The sequence below is a fragment of the Bubalus bubalis genome, chromosome 20 (genome assembly GCF_019923935.1).
Source record: "Bubalus bubalis isolate 160015118507 breed Murrah chromosome 20, NDDB_SH_1, whole genome shotgun sequence".
Taxonomy (NCBI): domain Eukaryota; kingdom Metazoa; phylum Chordata; class Mammalia; order Artiodactyla; family Bovidae; genus Bubalus; species Bubalus bubalis.
In genome coordinates this window covers 34,744,519-34,767,346 of record NC_059176.1, presented here as the reverse complement: position 1 = coordinate 34,767,346, position 22,828 = coordinate 34,744,519, and the positions used below count along the sequence as shown (strand labels likewise).

The 22,828-nt window shown below is 40.0% G+C and overlaps 1 long non-coding RNA gene across 2 annotated transcripts; it reads left to right on the top strand.

The window, feature by feature from the left end:
• The first annotated feature begins 3,672 nt into the window (after nucleotides 1-3,672).
• On the top strand, nucleotides 3,673-21,718 carry LOC123330714. 2 transcript variants are annotated; one of them, XR_006546788.1, is made up of 3 exons: nucleotides 3,673-3,844; nucleotides 4,542-4,712; nucleotides 21,462-21,718. It is a non-coding gene; the product is annotated as an uncharacterized LOC123330714 (long non-coding RNA). The 2 variants fall into 2 exon arrangements; XR_006546789.1 differs by lacking the exon at nucleotides 21,462-21,718 and adding an exon at nucleotides 5,122-5,392.
• The last annotated feature ends 1,110 nt before the right edge of the window (nucleotides 21,719-22,828 follow it).

Sequence of the window (22,828 nt, the reverse complement as noted above, 5' to 3'; positions counted from 1 at the left end):
CAACAGGGCTCTGGAGCTCCTTTTGCAATCAGCATTAGCTCAGAAAATGGGTAGACAGAGCCTGTAGGTGAATCTATCACTAACAACAAGGCCTGGTTAAGGTAGGGGCAGGCAAGGATGACAGCTAGCCAGATATCAAGCCTGGACTTAGCATAATCATGATCTTTGGGGGCCAAAAATGAAAAAGAGTATGCTGAAAGAGCAACCAGAAGCGAGTAATAATAAATGAGACAAATAACAGGCATTTTAGTGCTTATTAAGTGGCAGCTACTGCTCTAAGCACTTTACTCTGCCCAACAAATCTACAAGCTAAGTACTGTCATAACACCATTTATCCATGTGAAACTGAGATGTTCCAAGGCTGAGTTATGCAGCTAATAAGCAGCAGAGCATGGACTCGGGCCAGAAAGGAGAAGTTCCTGATGGTTTGGGATTTTGGACACTAGAATGGATCACTGGAATAGATATTGAAAGCTTCTAGAATCAGGAAGAAAACTTGCAGAACTGGGAAAGTGGAAGTACAACCCTGCCTAAAGATGGAAGAATGGGCTAATTCCCTGGGTTCCCACAAGGTAGCCTTGGGACGAGGTGAAACTGACTGCATCAGAATCATCCAGCAATCTTTTTATTAATAGAAATAACCATTTCTCAAGCCTCATCCTTGGAGACTGTAACTCCAGAGGCCTTGGTGGTCCCAGGGATCAGCACTGCAAAGGCCGCAGGGGTGTTCTCAAGGGTCCCTTGGCCAGTGGCTTTTCAAGTTAGCACACAGGGCCCTGTGTGAGGATACTTCCATTATCCTTGTTTGCCAGCTGAGACAAGTAGGCTGTGTAGTTGAAAGTGCTCAGATCAGAATAATGATATCTTTAGGTTCCAGTTACCTTCTAGATTTAGAGCCTGAAAATTGTATTCTGGGGCTTCTGGTGACAAATTTGAGGATGCTGTGGATCACACAGATGGCAAGGCAGCCGGCTGACCACTGGATGGCATCCCTCTCCTTCCTTTTCCAGGCAGATAGTTGCTGAGCGTTCACAGCTCCTGTTAGGGTCCTCCGGCAGCTTCTTGCTGGTGTCTCTCCCTACATTGATAACACAAGGCCCCTGGTGCCCACCAAGCCCCTCAACCCACAGGGGTGGGATTGTAGGCCTAAGCAGACCCTGGGCGAATGGACAGAATGGGTGCTTTTGAAGGTAAAGAAAGGTTTCTTTCATTTTCTTAAAATAGCCTTCCCTAGTTCATCCTAGGATGTGTTTACAGGTCATGCTATCAGTGACAGAATGAGGCTGCTAAAGTGAAGGCCAGGAGCCATCAAATAGTCATTTTCAGCACTGATCATCTCTGAGCCTATCATGCAAGTTAACAGGAAAATAAAATTTTGTTTCCATCTACATATTTAGAAGATGTGTTCAATGAATAGGTTGTTTGTTTGTTTTTTATCTACTGCCCTCTGGTGGAAACACATTAAAATTTAATTTGCTTAAGATAAGCCAAGATGAAAGGGAGTGAAGGGTAATGTAGTATTTCTAAGATGAAAAGAGTCTGGGAAAGTTCATCAAGTTTCTTCTCTGAAAAGATACTTTTGAGAAGGGTCGGTTGCTTTGCTGAGACAAACATTAAGCAGAATCTGTCATTTGGCTGAGATTGTCACACCATTCAGCTAATCAGAGGTCACACAAAAGCTTGTTTTTTTAAGACAAACTGGAAACTGAAATGTGTTAGAACCATATGTTCTTTCTTTCCAGGTTTTTCTTTTTTTATGTGACATAAATATACACTTAGTGAAAATGTAGGGTTTCAAATCATTTTGTATTCCTGACCTTTTGTTTTTTCCCCTTGGGTCTTCTCTTATTTCATTAGATTTTTGGCTTTGTTTCAGATTCAAAAACATCATTTCCAGGACGACTTGGCTTTTCTGGAAGATACCGTGACCATGCTGATCTTTCCTTGAGTTTATCTTGCTGACAGTCTGTAGTTCTTTCTAGAGTCTTGTTAATGTACTAGGAAGAAGGCCAAACTTCATTCCTGGAATTGAACCTCAGGTTCGCCATGGAGACACATGGCCAAATCCTGGATTTAGAGGAAATCTCAGCTCTGGGAACTGTATGGGATTTGGTGGGAACGGAGAGAGAGCTGGACAGCTCCCAAACCTGCTGTCTGTGTAGCGTTTTATAGCCTGCAGTTTCTTTGCTTGGTGTTTTCAGCTCCAGAATAGTAACAGAGAGAACACCTAGCAACCAAGGGAAATATTTAATCCCTCATCTTTTCCCTACTTTAAAAATACTACATTTCCTTGTTTTTCCTCTCCCCTCTTTTTCAAGACCTGCAAAGTTTACTTATTGCATTAGGCTGCATACACATGCATGCTATAGAACTGACTTTATCTCCTGCTCCTTAAAAAAATTAATCTACAACCTCTTGGCAATACCCAGCAGAATGAAATCACAGTCCGTCTCCTAGAGATTCAGAGGGTGAAGAGTCATCGGTTGCTTTGTGTCTATTTCTCTACTGTGTATTGGAAGCTCCTTGAAACTAGAAAAAGTCTCATTTCACCTTTGTGAGAGAAACTGCTCACCTGTAGAAAGTTTAGAGATGGTCACTTGTATGTCTCTGCAGTCTTGCAGAGACTATGTTGATTTGTGACTTGCTTTTTTTGCTGTCAGATAACTGGAGGAAAAACCAGAACACACTTCTTGTCGTAATGTGTGTCCTCCATGTGCCCTTTATTTGAGGTCTCAGAAACTAGAATAGCGGGTAAGTAGAATGCTTTTGCAGAGAAGGCAATGGCACCCCACTCCAGCACTCTTGCCTGGAAAATCCCATGGACGGAGGAGCCTGGAGGGCTACAGTCCATGGGGTCGCTAAGAGTCAGACACGACTGAGCAACTTCACTTTCACTTTTCACTTTCATGCATTGGAGAAGGAAATGGCAACCCACTCCAGTGTTCTTGCCTGGAGAATCCCAGGGATGGGGGAGCCTGGTGGGCTGTCGTCTATGGGGTCACACAGAGTCGGACACGACTGAAGTGACTTAGCAGCAGCAGCAGTGCCCTGTAAGGTGTAACAGAGGAGACCTCATGTAAGATGATAACTAAGAATTACTGACCACTTGCTGTGAGTGGGATTACTGTTCCCATGTTATTCTCATTACAGCTCTGTAAGGTGAGTGTGTTGGAAGTTTGTGTTTTTTTCTTGTTTGTTTGTTTATGTGATGGTTTAAGAAGGCATAAGGAAGCAAACCTATCTTGCACATAGGAAGACGCCTAGCCTCTCAGCCAGATGCCCATGGGTGTCATTTATCATAGAGAATCTGCTAGGGTTCAGGCTCTGCTCCTTGCATGCAGGACTCAGCACTTTGAAGAAGAAATGCACTGAAACGAGAGCTGAAGCTGACTCACATTAACAAGATTGGGGTACACCTCATACACACACTACGCATATAATGGGCCAGGATCATTCATTTCAGCCTTACCACCTAGCACCTTTAAACTATGCAGGAAACTGGTGTGGTGAGTCTGACATCAGATCCACAGTGAGTTTGATGTCAGAATTTTAAGAACTCAAAATCTTTGTGTCCTCTCATCTCCCAGGTGGCTCAGATGGTAGAGAATCTGCCTGCAATGCGGAGACCTGGGTTTGATCTCTGGGTTGGGAAGATCCCCTGGAGGAGGGCATGACAACCCACTCCAGTATTCTTGCCTGGTGAATCCTGTGGACAAAAGAGCCTGGCAGGCTACAGACCATGGGCTCACAAAGAGTCAAACGTGACTGAGTGACTTTCACTTCACTTCACTTCATCTCCCATGGAGTGGGTCTGGCCATTCTGACTCTCTCAGATGACGCCTGGGTGAGTGCTCCCAACGTCTGTTCCTGTGACTCCCCTTTGAATTTCTGTTATTTCTTGTAAAACTTCTGCTATTTACACAGTTGTTCATCAAACATGGTTTAATGGAATTGCTTGGATTTGTGCTGAACTTAGTTACAGTCTCATTTCAGCCTCACTCTGCCTCCTTGAGATTCTCCCCAATTGCCTGACTTGGAGTTTGAGACACTCCTGGCTCATTGCAGTATGTTTAGGGAATTTCCGAGTCTGTTCCCCCAGATGGCTGCTCTCTATCATGGCAGGGAATTGTGCTACCTTTAACTTTCAGGACACAGCTGTATTGTAATGGTTTTAGAGAGAACTTACAGTATTCCCCACGAATAGACAATGGTATCACCATGCTGTATGGACTCTTCTGTTTTTATGAAAAGGCAATGGCCCCTTTAAAAAAGAACAGTCTGTATTCAGAGCAGGGTAATACTGCTATGTTCTGGAAAACTGGCAGAATCATTAATAAGGAAACCAGTTGTGTGTAGATTTAAATTAATCAGCAAGCATCCAGCAGCTAGAAACCTAAGGGGAGGGGAGATTCTCCTTGAAAAGAGAAAATATACTCCCCTCTCATTGGGAAAACACACACACACACACACACACACAGAGTCATGGAGAAGCAGACATATGGTGTGGCCATAATCTTGTCTCTCTTGTGGTTTCTGTCAAGCTGCATGCAAGAAACAGTTTAAATCTCTGAAAGATGAGCTGTACCCCTAGGAGGATGTTTTCCCCTAAAGGATGGAAAGACCGAGGTGGAGTATGTTCACCATTTTGAAGAGAGCTGCTTGGACTTCAATATCAAGAGGACAGGAAGCCACGTTCAAGGTTCCATATCAAAGTAGGTGAATGTAGAGTTGCAGAGGGCTTCCCAGATGGCGCTAGTGGTAAAGAACCCACCTGCCAATGCAGGAGGCATAAGAGAGGCAGGTTTGATCCCTAGGTGGGGAAGATCCCCTGGAGAAGGGCCTGGCAACCCACTCTAGTTTTCTTGCCTGGAGAATCCCATGGACAGAGAAGCTTGGTGGGCTATTATGGTCCATAGGGTCACAAAGAGTTGAACATGACTAAAGTGGCTTAGCACACAGACCTGCAGGAGGAAGGAAAAGAGAATGAAGCAGCCTGTCAGGAAACTGGGGTTTTTCTGTCCCCAACATTGTTGGCCAGTTCCTTTCTAGAAATGCAGAATGATGATAGCTGGTGACAGCTGAGATTAATTCTCACTCAATACTTTTGTTTTCTCTCTGTAGGCATATAGAAACCAAGAGCAATGAAAGACCGAGTTTGACACTTGAAAAAGTTGTTTAGGACCTTGGATATTTGAGTAAATTGCAAACAAAATATTCAAGATAAATTAGCTGTTCGTTTCAAACTAAACTGTGATTGAGATTTGCCAAGATATCCAGTTTACCTCTTTGCATTGTCATATATTGTTTAATGCTAGGACTCTTTACTGTTAATGCTTAAGTGTTAATATTAATTACTCATGTTTTTATTTTAAAGGCATAAGTTAGTTGAAAATCAAGTGGTAGCCTCTTTGACTTATTTGATATTTATGGAAAAAATTTCCATGTGAATCATTGCACAGTGGATAAAAGTTTGAGCAATGTAGCAGAGGACTGGCCATTCTGACCCCACCTCCATCCTTTACAAGGAAGTTCATTTGGGACAAATCCTTTTCCTCTCTGAGCCTCAATTTCACATGTATAAGCCTGGAATAAGAAAAAAAAAATTATCATGCCTGGGTCACAGACCCATTGGATTAGTCAAATGGAAAGTCAAAGCAATTTAGAAATTGTCAGGAACTTAGAAATTACTGTAAAAATGCAACTTAAAAAAATAGATTCACAGATATGTCACCGTCTCTGTGGTCTTGGAGAAGTTGCTTCACTTCCAAGGACCTCAGTTCCTTCACCGAGTTTATAACAAGAGAGGGCATGCCAGTGGTCCCCAACCCCCAGTCTGTGGATTCATCAGATCCCCGGCCTGTTTGGAATGGGGCTACACAGCAGGAGGTGAGCAGTGGGTGAGTGAATGAGCCAAGCTTCTTCTCTTGCTCCCTTATCACTCTCATTAACGCTTGAACCATCATTAGCTTTGCCCCCATCCATGGAAAACTTCCATGAAACTGGTCCCTGGTACTGAAATGGTTGGGGATCGCTGGGGCATGCCAGTCCTTCAGTGAGCCCTGGGCTGAGGCAGGGGCAGTGTGAGCTGGGGGGTCTGCACTGTCCTCCACTGCGGCCCTGACCGGGGGCATCCTGGGAAAGACATTGGTCCCTCAGTTCACCAGAGGAGCTCTACCCTTATCTGATTTAATTAATCTTCTGAATAAATGTTTCTTTATTGAGGGGACTCTTCAGCCTAAATAGGAGCATGATGTTTGGAAACCATTGGATTAGGTCATTTATGATTTCCCTTCAAAAGTTCACAACTGTATTTTGATGATCGTTTTTGCCATCATGGTTATTGTTCATATCACAGGTGAGGTACCACCTCTTCTGGCAGCAGCATACTTAAAGGGCAGGCATAGAACTTAAGAGAAAATGGAAGTTTTTGGACAATTGACCTGCTCTGCAAATCTAAGTGAGCACAGTGGTGGAAAACATAGTAAGCCTTTATGTGGGTCAGGCTAACTGGTTAGTGAAGGTGGGCCACTGCTCGAGTAAGAAAGTACTCATTAGTCTCTGAACCAGTGTGCTCCATCACCAAGAGGCTGCTGGTGCCATCATCATATTCAAGGAGACAGTGTTTCTCTCCAGGTGTTTCCTTCCTGAGGGGCACCAGCACTCCTTCTCTGAAGCTCAGTCCTCTCCTGGACTCTGCTGGATGCCAGTCTCCCGGCGCTTCATCTTTTAAACTAACAGGACATGTTCTAATCTTTTAAAAAGGTACTGACTTTACTTATGTTTGCTCATTTTATGAAGTTGAGAAAAGCTAAGTGTGGATAAAAGACTCCACAAATAAATGACAAGTCTGTGTGGTAAGAGTAAGTGGAAATGTGACAAGAGGAATATTTCTATCAGGTCCTAAGTGATGTACATGATCAATCTCATACAAACATTCTTATCTAAAAATCTGAGCTGAGATAAGAGGCCTCAGATAAAGCTCTATCATCTATCAATTTATGGATCAGTCAATCAATACGGATAGATTGGATTAAAATAGCAGCAAACAGGAGTAGAAATCCATCTGCATATATAAGAAGATAGTGTAAGTTTAAACAGCAAAATTGAATACTTTATTATTAATCTTAGCTGTATAGTGGCAATTACAGATTAGTTAATATACAGACATGGAATTTACTATTAGAATACCTCACCGAATTAAATGATTTAGTACTACTCATTTAATAGAGTCTTCAGAGTCTTTCAAAATCCTCCAAGAAATTTATAATATTTTCTCTTCTAAAAAGAATTTGCCCACGAATGATACAACTTGTGATTTTTTTCCTTCAGATTATACTTCTCCATCATATCTACTGCTTCTGGTCTTCTAATTCCCCAGTTTCCTCAGGCTGTTGTAAACAAAAATGACATGCTTGATGCTAATATTATTGGGAAATGGTTTAGAGATTGTGTTAATCTGAACCACAATGTATGTAAAAACTATCAACACTTAAAACATACTTGATATTTTCTTTAACATTGTTCAATATCGCAAAACTTCACTGAAGATCTCTAATGCAGTTTTTATACACAAAGATGTTAAACATTTGGATTGAAAGAATGGCAAAGCAGTTAGGAGTTGAAATTTTCTTGTTTATTAATATTATATACTTATCTCTTTCTTCCAGTCCAACACAACCTATACGGCTGACATAGTTGTTATTGTAAATTGCTTCTTAGTGGCTCTTGCTCTAAGACTTGCAATATCTATTAAAAATCTTAATAAGAGGGATTACAAACCTTCTTGGCAAAGATAAAGAACATAAATGTTTCGATTAAAATGGATAAACAGAAATGGGATTTGAAGCTGGGATAACAGCAGTCAGTGGGAGAGATTTATTTTCTCTTGAGGACAAACTTCTATCATTGCAGTATGGACTCTGGAAGTCTGGCCCTGAACTCTTAGAAAAAATGGGCCAGTTTAATTGCACAGAGGAGGTTATTGGCATATCTATCCCTTTAAGAAAAGCACGTCTTCTGTGCTCTGAGCACAGGGACATTTCACCTTAAAATTTTGTTGTTTCTTCTGTTGCTGAAGTTTTTAAGATTTAATGCACTCTTTTATTCTGGCACTGAGAGACTGTATAAAGAAAGCTAATTAATGCTCAACCATTTAATTTTCTTGTTGATTTTAAGAAATGATGTTGAGCTTCATAACACGAGAAATGGGTAGGTACAAGGAAAGAGCTCCTAAAAGGAACTAGTTAAGCTTTAATATGCCTGTGTGAACATGAACATGAATGTAATATACATATGTGAATAATTTAATAAAAATAATCATATTTTATATGCCGTTTTATAATCTGACTTTTATCATTGTTTTATGGAATCTTCATGGGCCAGTGAACAGAGTATTACATCCCCTTTGCCTGTTACATAGTAGATACTCAGTGAATGTTTTTTAAATGAATTTTTAATGGCTGTGAGAGGCAGAATATATATTCAGTGGACTGCATGATATAGGCATTGTTATTCCTTGAAAGCAAGGAGCAGGATGGAGTATATGATCTCCAATATTCTAGATCCAGGTTTCTAAAAACTGATATGTACCAAATGAAGTGAAAGTGAAAGTGGCTCCGTCGTGTCCTACTCTTTGCAACCCCATGGACTGAGAATTCTGGACTGAATTCTCCAGAATACTGGAGTGGGTAGCTCTTCCCTTCTCCAGGGGATCTTCTCAACCCAGGGATTGAATCCATGTCTCCTGCATTGCAGGTGGATTCTTTACCAGCTGAGCTACCAGGGAAGCCCATATATATATCATAAGCTCCTTCCAAATTTTTGAAGCACCTGTCAGCTTTCTTTCATATTGGTGACTATCTGGAATGTATTTTCTTCTGTACATCTTGTTGGTTAAGTAATTGCAGGGACAACAGAAGATCCAGGATAGATGTCTAGTGGTATTTGTGACAATTAATCAATCAGTCAACCAAACTGCAAAATATTCTGACCTCAGCACTTATTAAGTATTGAAGGAGATACAGAAGTGTTAAAAGATGTGATTGCAAATCTCTTGGTTGTTCTGTTCATGGTTCTCATTGAACATGGTTCATGTTCTGGCCCATGGTCCAGGGCTTAGTTCAGGTCATATGTATTGACCCCACTGATTCTGTTTCTTCTTCTGGAACTTCCAAATTTTTTTCTCACAAACCTCTCTTCCCTGACTTCATAGCACGGCTCCTGACTCATCAACTTCACACAACCTGTGCTTCAACCACTCAAGTCTACACACAGTCTTCTAAAACGCAGTGTTTTCTCCAAGTACATATTTTTCTTTCTCTTTAATGACTCTCCTAACTCCCTTCTCTTTTTGTTGAATCTCAGTTATTTTTCAAAGGTTGGTTCAAACATTATCTCTTCTGCAAAGCCTTCTCAAGACCTTCCTAGGGAAAATTAATTATTCCCTCCTCAGTGTTTCCATATCACTGGTATATGCCTATATTTTTCAAACACTTAAAATTAGTTAAAAAAAATCATAATATTATGATATTGCTTGTTTGTGTTTGTCTCCCAAAGTGGAATTCATCTTTTTCTGTCTGTAGCACTGATCATAGTCTGACAACTATGAAACCCTTAATATAACCAGTTGATGACTGGGCCTCCCTGAGAACTTCTTCTCTTGGGCGGGTTTCAGGCTTGAGGACAAACTCTTTATTCATGGCATCTTCAGAAAACAAATCTGACTCCAGAAAGCATTTGCAGTAATATAAATTTTATTAATGATTTTGAGGAAGAAAGAGAACTAAGGTTTTACCAAATCACTAACAATTTGATTAAAAATCTTTAGTTTTTTCCTTCTTATTTCTTTCTGTCAGACTTCTTTTCTGCATCTTTTAAGCAGAGGGGACATATCAGTCTTCATGTGGGTATATAATGGCGTGGGTGGCTGCTGGATGTAGGTTTTATATCAAATGGGCACAGAATCGAAAAACCTAAACTATTTATATGTGGCCTCTTGATAATTATGGTTAGGTGTGCAAGACCTCCCATGATCTGGCCCCCAACTCTCCAGCTCCATCTTTTGTACTTTCACAGTTCCCTCCTTTTCCTGTTAAGCTTATAGTTCATAGCACGTGAAAGTAGAAGTTGCTCAGTCATGTCTGACTCTTTGCGACCCTGTGGACTGTAGCCTGCCAAGCTCCTCTGTCCGTGGAATTTTTCAGGCATGAATACTGGAATGGGTTGCCATTCCTTCTCCAGGGTATCTTTCCAACCCAGGGATCGAACTGGGGTCTTCTGCATTGTAGGCAGACTCTTCACCAGCTGAGCTACCAGGGAAGCCCGGAAGAGGATGTTTCAGGACACTGCTTCCTTGCTCGTGTGCTTTCCTTTTTCAGTAGTGCAGTGTCTACTGTCTGTATGGTCAGGCCACTCCAGATGGCTGCTCTTTTGCTCTTTGCTCATCCCCTAATGGATAAGAACTTGCTTCACCTACACCCTACATATATGACTGACCTTCCTACATATTTGCCCCAGGTCCCATCTAAGGATTGTTTTAGCTTTAGATCAGAACATCTCCACTATGTGAGCTTCCCAGGGGCTGCTAGTGGTAAAGAACCCATCTGCCAATGCAGGTTAGACCTAAGAGACCCTGGTTCGATCCCAGTGTTGGGAAGACCCCCAGAGGAGGGCATGACAGCCCACTCCAGCATTCTTGCCTGGGGAATCCAATGGACAGAGGAGCCTGCCGGGTTGCAATCCATAGGATCTCACAGAGTTGGATACGACTGAAACATCAAAGTGTGTGTGGACGTGCACACACACACACACACACACACACACACACACACACACACATCTCCACTATGTAGCTTATCAAAGGAGCTATGAAGGGCATGCCTTTCAGCTGGTTTCCCTGGTAACCAAGGAGCCAACCTGACATCAGTTCCCTCTAAACCACCCCCGCCCCTATTAGCCAAGATTGTTCCCACTATGTTCCCAGTATCCACTGCACACCATGGGTGTCTCTGTAGGACGTCACTGCATATATGAGAGCCGGCCCCCTCCCCCAACTATTAAACCATGGGTGTCTCTGTCACTGACTCCAGGCTCTTTTTTCAGTCTTGAAGCTGGGCAAGTACATGCTTCATAGACCTGGGGGATATAGCCCAACCCCATTTTTGCCTGAATAATCTCTACTCATCCTTCAAGTTCTCTAAGAATCCTATCTGAAATTTGCAAGGGCTCCTTCTCTGTGCACTTACATACAACGTACATTAGTGGGAGCAACTGCTCTATAGAAAAAGAAAAGCGTGAGTGAAAACTCAGATGATGAGCATGTTTTGTGAGAGAGGAAAGCATGTGGGTGGGGGGAGGTGCATGCCTTGCATCACAGTCTCACAGTCCTGCTGGTCTGTGAGCTTCTCAAAGTAGACAGAACCTTGTGTACTTTTGCCTGGTATATAATAACTCTTTATGATAGTGTGTTGAAATGAACCACAATCTATCTCAAGTAGAATGAAAACTTTTCAGAGATCACAGCTGCTACGACTCTAAAAGCTTCATATTTGCTGTACTGGTTAAAGGTTCATTATTCAACAAATGCTTTTTGATTGATTATACAGTTTCTCTCTCTTTGTTTTGTTTTGTTTTTTTTTTTCCTACTCCAAATCGCAAACTGCATCTACAGAGAGAAATCTCTGAATTGAGTTTCCACAATGCAAAATTAATTTGAATAGTCCAGAAGAAATTTACCTGTGTGATGGGTCAATTTCGGAGGGTCTACTTTTTAATGGCAGTCTTTGGCCTTAGTTGGGCCAATGCAGACCTATCATTTAGATGAAATCCATTTCGTCTTGATCTATTTTTTTAGATGATTATGTGGGGGATTTGTAGGTGATCAGGATATTCAATTTGGTACACTTAAAAAAGTCAGTCATCGTTTAAACAAATAGGAGAGCTGTTTATTTTGTATGGCTGAGAGAAAATCCTTTAATCACTTTGAAACTCTGTTGTATTATGTTCAAAACTGGAGATTATACCTCTATAACCTCCTGAAACATATGACTCACTTAGGTTCCATTTAGTTCTAAGTATTTGTTTCAACTACCTTGATTATCTTTGTTAGGGATCAGTAAAATGCAGCCAGTAGACTAAATATGGACCACCACCTGTGTTTGAAGATTCAGTTTGATTATAATACAGACCCTCTCCTTTACGTATTGCCTATGACTCCTTTCAATGGCAGAGTTCAGCAATTGCCACAGAGACTCAGAGACTGTGTGGATCTCTGACCATTTCCAGAAAAAAAGTTGGCAGCTTCTGATTGCATCCCATTTTTATTAATCTGTACTGATCAAATACATAGATCAAGTAGCTGCTACTATAAATTGAATGTCTGTGCCACTTCCCCCTCCCATCCCCCAAATCATATATTAAAATCTAACTCCCAATGTGATGACATTAGACGTAGAACCTTTGGAAAATGATTAGATCATGAGGGCTCAGCCCTTATAAAAGACCTCAGGACCTTATAAAAGACCTCCCCTGCCTCTTCTGCCCTGTGAAGACATGGCCAAAAGACAATTGTCAATGAGCCAGGAAGCAAACTCTCATCAGATAACTGCCTGGTCAAAATCTGCCAGCACCTTGATCTTGGACTTCTCAGCCTTGAGAAGTGTGAGAAATACATATCTTTGTAAATCATCCAGCCTGTGGTATTTTCTTATAATATCCCCAATAGTTGCCAAATATCCACTTGGGTTTTTAATACCTTTTCTTTCTAGTCCACAACTGAAACTAACTGTAGTAAAGCAAAATAGAATTACTTTTAAAAATGGTTAATCTACAAAAGACTTGAATAGCTCAAAATTTTTGAGGTGGGACTTTTTATTTCTAGCTGGACACTGATGCACAGATGGCTCTGGGATGCCATGGCTTGCTGTTTTCTTTTTGTAAAATTTAAGGATCCAGTAATAATGTTCCATTAGTCTATGGGGTCGCACAGAGTCGGACACGACTGAAGCGACTTAGCAGCAGCAGCAGCAGCATTAAAAGAGAACTTAAAGGTCTTCTTGTGTTTCCTCTCAAACAAGAGCCATTACTTTACAGCATTCCTGACCTCTGTTGAGATCTCAGTTACTCTCGTTTTAGGCACTGACTAGGCCATAGCTAAGGGGCTTCCCTGGTGGCTCAGTAGCAAAGAATCCACCTGCCAACGCAGCAGAGGATCCCTAGGTTGGGAAGATCCTCTAAAGAAAGAAATGGCAACCCACTCCAGTCTTCTTGCCTGGGAAATCCCCTGGACAGAGGAGCCTGGCGTGCTACAGCGCGTGGGGTCACAAAGAGTCGGACACAACTGAGTGACTGAAGAACAACGACAATAACATAGCTAAACCAACAAAACTGGGAGATCCTTTCCTATGATTTCTTAGAGATTAGGTACGGAAAATATCAGTCTTGCTTCTTCCTCAAATTAAGTATAAATAATATAGAGGAAACAGTAAGAAAAATCAAAATCTAGGAAAACAGGTGATACAGCTCCAATCAATGGGATCAGTCAACTAAAATTACAAATTCGTAGGTAAACAACAAATGTCTGCTATGAGGTCTCTCTCTTGGCAGAAACATTAGGAGCTATTTGAGAACTCTCACTTAGATGCATAATTTGTATATCTTTGGGAAAGTATGGTATTTATTTTTCATTCTGTTCTGACAACCTACCCATATGATTATGCATTATGATGGTTCTTTTTTTCAGAGCCCTTTTCACACTTTACAAAATTAATGCAGATTTTTTTCCTCCATTTACTAAAAATTGAATATTTTCAATCAGTGTATCTAACCGAAACAAATAGCCTATATTCTTTGCCTTTTTTTCCCCCCTATGTTGGCAGAATTGAGTGTTTTCTTTTTTCCTTTTGATTTAAACAAACAACACAGAAAAAGGAAAAGAAAATGGGGAAAAACCAATTTGTCAACAGAAGTAAGTAGGATGTCAAAAATAAAAGCTTTCTGATATTCATAACCATTATGGCAACACAGGGGCGTTTAATTTAGAAGTCAGGTATTTTGAAACAGAAAGCCTCAGCGTTTTGTGGAGGTCACATTTGCCCAGTTATTTTCCATTCCCTTCACCTTTCTGTTTAAGTCAAGGAAGAACTCTGTGCTATCGTGCGTTCCCTTCTATGACTCCCCTCCCCACCCCATCCCCAATAATTGATTTGCTCTCTTGTTTGGGGCAAATGGATCTGAGAAAAGAAATGTTAAATCCAAGAAGAAAATTGTTAAAAATGGAGTTACTATTTGAAATGTATTGAAAAGTACAGTTTGGAATTGGTCTTAATCCCCCAGTTGCTTCCCATTCAGCTCCACCTCAGCAGGTTGGCCCTTGTTTGTTTAGAGGCTGGTGTGATGGATGAGCTGGTACCAGGCCAATGTGTTTAAGCGAAACCTAGGAGGTCCTGGGTTAGTCAAATACTATTCGCGTAAAGCCTTGGAAACATCTAACAGTTGTGTTGCTATTTGTACCATCAAGGAACCTGGTGGGCTCCAATCACACCCAACTTTAATTTTCAAGAGAGAAAAGGATCTAATTTGAAAGAGCTCTCCCAAACTTTGGATCCAATTCTGATTCAAGGAGAAAGCTTTGAATCTCCTTCTGAAAAACAGCAACAGAAAAACACATGGAGAATTTATAGTAAAGAATACTCTAGGCTCCAAACTCATTACATACTTTCCCATCTGGCCTAAGATGGCAAAAAGAATTACCTTCATTTCACAAGCAAGAAAATAGAGGTAGAGGGGAAATAAATGATTTCGGCAAATTGGAAAGGGCGGAAATTGAGCTTTAATCTCCTAGCGTTCATTCATCTGTCCTCGGATTGTATACTTTTAGCATGGGAAGGTCTGGTTTTGTTGTTGTGTTCTGGTTATTTTTTGTTTACACAGTCCATATGTCCTTGATTGAAAACCTTCGGTGGGGCAACCCATTCAATCTTTGCCTACTTTTAATTACTAGACATTCACCTTTAGATTAACTAAACTTTCAGTTTTATCATCCTTCCAGTAGTTCAATAGTTTTACTCCTTGGAGCCATATGTAACAAACTTAATATATATGTGACATCCAAGCCATGAGAATATTAGAAGATGGTAATCATGTTCTCCTTAAGTTAAAATGTCCTGTGTTCTTCAATGTTTCCTCCATCAGTTTGGGCTGAAGCCTTATCCTTACTGTTTTATCTTTCCGAGTGATATGCTTTTTAACTAAACTCTGTTAAAAAATGCAAAGTCCAAAAAAATGGAACTCTCTAGGAACTGTCTGAACATGGAAGGGTAGGTTTTTTAATTTCTCTATTCTAGAGTGAGTGCTTCTGTGAACATCATCTTGAAGACCTCAGTCATCCTTATGTTTCTCCTTTACTCTCATACTCTTTCCACACTCATAACACTTCTGACAACATCTGTATATGCCCCCCACCCCCCATATACCAAACAATTCTTCGTCTGGGTATCCTTTCAACTTAACTCAGTTCTGACACTGTCTACCTAGAGATAGCATCAGAGCCCATGGCTTGGTCTTTCTGGTGACCAGTCCCCATCCAGAATATATCCGGGAGGCCACCAGCTAGTCAGAACAAAGTTTGCTGTTAATGCTCTTACTTAGGAATTTACAATGATTTCAGGAGTTCAGTGCCAGTAACAGGGGGGCAGAGACCAAATGTATATTTCTCATTATAAATCGTAATATCACACACCTGGTCATTTTCTTTCTTTCTCTTTCTCCTTCCTTTCTCTCTCTCTCCTTTTTTTTTTTGGAGGGGTCACATTACTCTTTCTACTCAAACTCGGTTTATTGTCAGCTAACATCCTTAAGACCTTATCAGGTGCCATGCGGCTGTGTCATATCACTACGTCATCTTTTCAGGCTTGGTTGCTTTTCCAGTCTGAAATGCACACACATTTATCTCTGTTGAACTTTATCTTATCAAGACCAGTTTCTTGGTCCCGCCTAACAAACACTTTGGATGTTAATTATCCATCTTGAGCTTTATGTTACCTGAAAGTGTGATAAGTTACCATCCAAGACAATTTTAATAACTAATGCCAGAACTAAAGAGAAGAAAGGCTTCTTCCTTATCTGTGTCCATTACTCAGTACAATTTGGATCTGGATAGTTGAAAATTGTTAAAAGGTTCTTATTTCCAATTCAGTACACCAGGCTTTTGTTCAGATCATGGTGGCTTGCCTCATTAAACCCCTCACTAACTTCCAGGCATACCATGGCCATGTTTGCTATGCTTCCTGCATGCTAAGGCCATCTAATCTAATAATCCTTTCATATAAAGAAATTAGATCCAGTGACTGTAACTTGTTGATAATGACCTAAACTGAGTCCAGTAGCTCTAACTCTAGTGCAACTTTATGGAGAGTGACGTGCAGTGAAGACTGAGTAACATTTATTAATTATGGCTCGATAATTATCCAAAGTTTTGTATTTTTAAGGATTTCACCAGCTTTTGAAATCTTTTATATGCTTTGATTCAGGAGAAAATTTAGCACATAGGAAGCTAATATTACAACTATTTTTAAGTAATTCCTGTGAAATGTTCACAAATTTTCTGGATATTGAAAAGTTGTATCTCAAACAGCTAGATATATAAACATCTTGATCACAACTTCTGTGTACCGAGAAAACAGATGAAATCTATCTGACCCATGGGAAATTTGTCAAAGAATTTTTAGGAAAGAATAGAGGAAATGTTTTCAGTTAGCCCAAGAAAGATTCTTGTTAGTCTTTACAATTCAAAGGGAGTAGAGGGGATTACCAGCTTTATTTATTTTTTCCTCTGCTCATTTCCCCTGGCTTAGCAGATGACTGCTTTGTTCTAGTGGACGTGAGACTGTGAAGAACAAAAAACAAAGAGCCATATAATCTCTGAAAGATTCCTTAGATGTCTCGAAGTCCAAATTTCAAACAAGGTCATAACTCTCTATGATAACCCTGAGAGTTGGCCATCTCTTCTTTACCTGAGCATCTCATGTAAGCAGGAACTCATTATTAATAAAGGAACTATGCTATTTTTAGGAGGTTTTAAGCATTAAAAGGTCTTTTTTTAAATGATGAATGGAAATTTGCCTCCTTGTAACTTTCACCCTCTACTCTTGGTTCTTTTGTGTGATGAAATAGTAAGTGTAACATTTCCTTTACCTGACAGCTCTTTAGAATTCAGCAGTTACAATCTAATTTTTTTAAGTTGGGTATTTCAGTATGGACCCTTTACCTGGGTCCAGAAAAGGGATGGGGGAGGGCATGAAACATCTATAGAGAAAGCATCTTCGTATAACAGTTGGACTTGAGATCATTCGACTTGCAATCTACTGTCAGTTCTTCCATTAAATGTGATTTGGAAGTCATCTAAAGCCTCACTTTTACTACCTGTAAAACTCAGGGTACCTCTGCTAATTGCTTCAGAAGACTGTTATTAGGATGTGATAAGAGAATGAATGCCAAATATCTTTCTAAATGTTATTTGCTTTGTAAATATACACACTTAAGACTTCAGAGAAAAAAGCAAAACAAGCAACACCTGTGCCTCTGACCAATGATCTGCATTCTTTGGGGACACCTTCCCCATGCCTGATACAGTGGGATTGCTTCATCTAGCCTCATGGCTCAGATGACAAAGAATCTGCCTGCAGTGCAGGAGACCCAGGCTCAGTCTCGGGGTTGGGAAGATCCCCTGGAGAACCAAATGGCTACCCACTCAAATGGCCCGGAGAATACCTCGGATGGAGGAGCCTGGGAGGTGACAGTCCATGGGGTCACAAAGAGTCGGACACGACTGAGCGACTAACACTTTCACTTTCCTTTCATTTCATTTCACTTTCATTTCCTTTCATTAGGACAGGCTCACTCTGTCCTAACTACATCTCCTTTATCATTCTTTCTGTCTACAAGCCTCCCTCACTTTTTTTTTTTTTTTTTTGGTCCCAGCATCTCAGCCAGGAGACCTAAAGCCCCTCTTTTAATTGTATTAACCTTCCTCTTCATCCTTAACCAGCCATCACATTTCTAGTATGAAAAAAAAAAACTTTTAAAATTTCAAATCATAGCTCCTGTTCTGTTAGGTTCATCTGGCTTCATCATAATTTCAGTGTCCACAAATATATTTAATCCCTAATTAAAATGAAGTTAAATACCAGCTTCTTTGTGGGTTGGCCACATATCACCTTATTATTTCTTCTCCTCCTTAAACTGCTTACTCCTACTCTATAATCCTTGCTCCAAATCCTGCTTTTATATTACCAAAAAAAAAAAAGAAAAAATCAAATACTTAGGCCTTCTCCTGCTAAGACCTTATTTCTCATTTTTTAGCCTCTATAACTACTTGATACTAGTTCCATTTCCAATTTAAATCAGTCTTTCTGTAAGAATAATGCTGGACTAGTCTTTTAATCTACATGCTGTGAATATAACTAAAGGGGTCCTAAAAAAATAAAACCCAAGAGATTTTACAATTGAAGAGAAGTGACTGTACATTGAGGATTCTGAAGCTTTTTGTTTAAAAAATACCAAATCTGGGCACCAGGGTGAAATGTTTGGGATGAGCCTAAGTTGTCCAGGTCTTACTTACCATGATCACTTCAAAGGAAGAAAGAAGGCCCAGGCAAAAAGGAAATTGTGTGTCCTAAGAGATGGTATGTTTTCCTCCCGTAATATCATTACTGGTGATGGTAATCACATTGCTCTGAAAAGAAAAGAGATTTCCATTTTATTTCATGGTCCTAATGAATAGATCTCCATTTATGCTACTACAAAGTTGTTTCAGAGTATGGGCTTTTTGCTTTCAGAGTAGTTAGAATAATGGATGATCTTTTCTGCAATTACTTGGGTATAATTAAATCTGTGGATTTTGCTGATGACTCCAACAGTCGGGCACTCAAGCTTGTTCTTGGAGGTTTATTATATCAATTGAATGGCAGCTTTTCTGCCTAACTCTGCTCTTAAAGATGGGTTTATGAAATTATGGTATATGGTGCCCCTTTCCAGAACATTCTGGGTACAGCTGTAAAAGAGGAGGGAGGAAAGGGGAAGGATGTTTTTACTAGGATGTATTTGAGTTGTATGTATGTCTGAGTAGAACTAAAGAGGTTTCATATGTGATGAATCTGCTTAGCTAGGCAGTAAACATCTAAGGGGAAATAGAACATCCGGGCTTAATCACTAGACTGACCAAAAGCAACTTGAGGGCAGGGGTTTTGTCCTATTTATTTTTCTGTCACTGATACCTAGCTTGGTGGTTGGCATAAGGAAGATTCTTGATGAGCAATTACTGAAGTGAGCAGTTCATGCCTGGGGAAATTACACTGAAACCAGGCACCTTGGTTCAGTGCTCAATTTCTATTCTCATGGCATTGAAGGGTTAGAAGATTTTTTAACCCTCTCTGTTTGGAGATTAATATTCCTACATGAACAGAGATCAAGTGAAAAGTGAAGTCGCTCAGTCGTGTCCAACTCTTTTCGACCCCGTGGACTGTAGTCCTACAATGCTCCTTTGTCCATGGGATTCTCCAGACAAGAGTACTGGAGTGGGTTGCCATTTCCTTCTCCAGGGGATCTTCGCAACCCAAGGATCAAACCCGGGTCTCCTGCATTGGAGGCAGACGGTTTAACCTCTGAGCCACCAGGGAAGCCCCAACAGAGATCAAGTTATACATATTTCAAGCAGCAAAGATTTCTAACAGTTTGACAGTCATTCCAAATACCTAACCCAAATATGCCAATACACATCAGTTACTCTCTTTTTCTCCTTCCCTCAGTGAAAAATCTTTTCCTTCAAATATAACACTATAAAATTCCTTTACTAGAAAAGAACCTACTGTCCAAAAGTCTTCTCATTTCTCTGCTTAACTTCATGAATAAATAACAACAATGTAAAAGTCGAAGAGGGGATAATTAGAATATAGAAAAGAGAAAGAGGAGAAATCCTGGCTTCCAGAGGACTTTTTCTCCCTTAGAAGGAAAGGAGGAGGAACTCATGACATACTCAGCATGTGGTGCGTTTGTCTGTGATTTCTTATTCTGGCTATATGCTTCTTGTTAAGAATGCTGTCTATCAGAGCCCAGTCTCTGTTCCAGAGGCAACAGAATATCAATTTACCTTGCCAATTTCCAATCACATTACTGAGTTTTTATTAGAGAATGAAGCTCGGTAGTCAAAGGTGACTTTTCTTCAATGTGATTCAGAAAACTAATTTTTCACTTCCTTCCATCTTTTTGCCATGGTGATCTCAAAATTTCAGGCAAATGAGAAACAGAGTTTACTCACTCCAAAGCTGAATTCCCAGGAGAAAGCCAACATTTTATTCTTCTGTCTGGACTTGATATCTATGGGTAGATCACAGTTATAGAAAGGAAGGAAAGTAAGAATCTGGGTGAGGGTCTTCATTGGCTATAGTAAGGTTTTATATTTGAATAAGGTGGGAATCACATGAAAAGATTTATGTAAAAAAAGAATTAAGCTTTGGGTAAAGAAATCTCTTAATATGAATTAACTGGGTTGTCTTGTTTCCTTACTTTTATAAGGCATAAGTTTGAACCATTATTTGGTAAGATCGTTCTTGTAGTTCAAAATTTAAAGAAGTAATCTTAAATATCACAGTGGGAATATGAAAAGTTACAGCAATGGAGTGCTACAGTGGAACACATGTATACCTGTGGTGGATTCATTTAGATATTTGGCAAAACTAATACAATTTTGTAAAGTTTAAAAATAAAATAAAATTTAAAAAAAAAGTATGAACTTCCTATCAGAAAAAGAAAAAAAAAACAAAACAAAAAACAATGATACAGCAAAGTCAAGATATCCTAGACTACTTGAAGACAGTGTTATGATTATAAATGTTCCTGGTGGAACAAGTCTGGTCTCTGGGGTGAAAGTGAAAGTGAAGTCATTCAGTCATGTCTGACTCTTTGCGACCCCATAGACTGGAGCCTACTATAGCTTGTAGCCTACAGGTTTCTCCATCCATGGGATTTTCCAGGAAAGAGTACCGGAGTGGGTTGCCACAAAGAGGTTCTCATACTGTAGTTCTTAGGCCAGCAGAATCAGTGACTCAGGGGAAATTGTTCGGAATGCAAATCTTTGGCTCCACCCCAGACCTACTGAGTCAGAAGCTCTGAGGGTAGAACTGTTTCTGATGTGAACTCAAGTTTGAGAACCACTGGTCTAGTTAGTGCAAGAATTTTTGCCTCATGTAGATTTGGACTAAAATAACACCTCCATCACTTGCGCTCTTCAAACTTTGTGGAGATTATAAGTACTTCCTGGAGCCTTAATTTTCTTATCAGTAAGAGATGATAGGATCTCAATGGAGATTCAAATTAATGCTTACAGTATGTTATTCCTGAGTATTTGAGGAAGCCAGTATAAAGAACCCTAACCTTGACCATTTCTCTCTCCCTTCTCTGTGCTTTAGGAGTTGAACATGGAAGAATTAATTGGAAGCTAGGACAATGTTTTCAAACTTTTTGACTCCGGGTCCTCTTACACAAATTATTGAAAATCTTATGGAACTTTTGTTTATATGGGTTTTATCAATCAGTGTTTACTATATTAGAAATTAAAATAGAAATTGTTAAAATGTTTATTTCACTTAGAAACAACAATCACCTGTTAACATAAGTAACATATTTAAATGAAAATAGCCATATTTCCAAAAGAATAAAGCATTAAGGAAAAGAGTGGAATTTTCAAATCTACTACTGGTCTCTTTAATGTTTGGGCTAACAGAAGACAACTAGATTCTCATATCTGCTTCTGCATTCAATTTGTTAAAATATCACATGTCAGGTAACCTGTGGAAAAATTCCCCTGTACACTGATAAACTAAATAATTTCTTAGTATTTTCACAAACTACTAAGTATTTTCTTATAGTTTCTTAGTATTGCTGCTGCTGCTGCTAAGTCACTTCAGTCATGTCCGATTCTGTGTGACCCCCTAGACGGCAGCCCACCAGGCTCCCTCATCACTGGGATTCTCCAGGCAAGAACACTGGAGTGGGCTGCCATTTCCTTCTCCAATGCATGAAAGTGAAAAGTGAAAGGGAAGTCGCTCAGTCGTGTCCGACTCTTCGCGACCCCATGGGCTGCAGCCTACCAGGCTCCTCCGTCCATGGGATTTTCCAGGTGAGAGTACTGGAGTGGGGTGCCATCACCTTCTCCTTTGTATTATGATAAAACAATTTCTTAGGAAATAGTGTCTTAGCATTATTATAGATCATACATTATTGTTATAAAATAATTTTCTTAATAATCTTATCACTTCTTAGTATTCTTACAAAAATAGTTGTGACCTCACTGGTCTCCTGAAAGGGCCTTGGGGACTGTCAGGGGTTGGTTATCGAATCATACTTTGAGAACCCTCTGGGCTAGTTGGTTAGCTGGATAAAAGTGCAGAGTTAATCCAGAACACTTGTAATATAAATCTTTTTTTTTTCCCCCTCATAATAACAATTTTGGACACTGGTTTATCAGCTAAGAATTAACAAAAGTGGGTTCATTTACATGAAACTGTATCAGCAACTTCAAATAAGTACACAGTAACGGAGCACAACTGTAAAGTATGAACACACTTTGTTTGGCTTATCATTATTAACTTTGACAGCTGAATAAAACCACTGCAGTATCAATGGAAATGAAGCAGGAATAAGATAGTGGGAAAGAGGATAGGTGAGTTTCCATGACAAAAAGTAGGACTGTGTGTATGTGTGTGTACATACTCGTTGCTTATAAATGTTTCAGAATGCCTGAAAAACACAGTGCTACAACATCTACTCTTGTGAA